We start from the raw sequence: 253 nt of genomic DNA, 5'->3' as shown, positions 1-253 counted from the left end.
GGAATAAAACATAGTTATAATCTATTAAGAGTTTGTGCAGGAAACTTGACGTGTGTGTGTGTGTGTGTGTGTGTGTGTGTGTGTGTGTGTGTGTGTGTGTGTGTGTGTGTGTGTGTGTGTGTAAAAAAAAGTACATTAGCTGCTTTCACACCAAGTACTTTTGCCGTACTTAGTGCCGGCACTTAGTGCCCCGGCACTTATTACCCCAGAGCACTAAGTACCAATCGCGTTCACACCGGAGAACTTTTTCCTG

This window comes from Notothenia coriiceps, unplaced genomic scaffold (assembly GCF_000735185.1).
Source record: "Notothenia coriiceps isolate Sejong01 unplaced genomic scaffold, NC01 NC01_scaffold00037244, whole genome shotgun sequence".
Taxonomy (NCBI): domain Eukaryota; kingdom Metazoa; phylum Chordata; class Actinopteri; order Perciformes; family Nototheniidae; genus Notothenia; species Notothenia coriiceps.
This window is presented reverse-complemented; position numbering follows the sequence as displayed.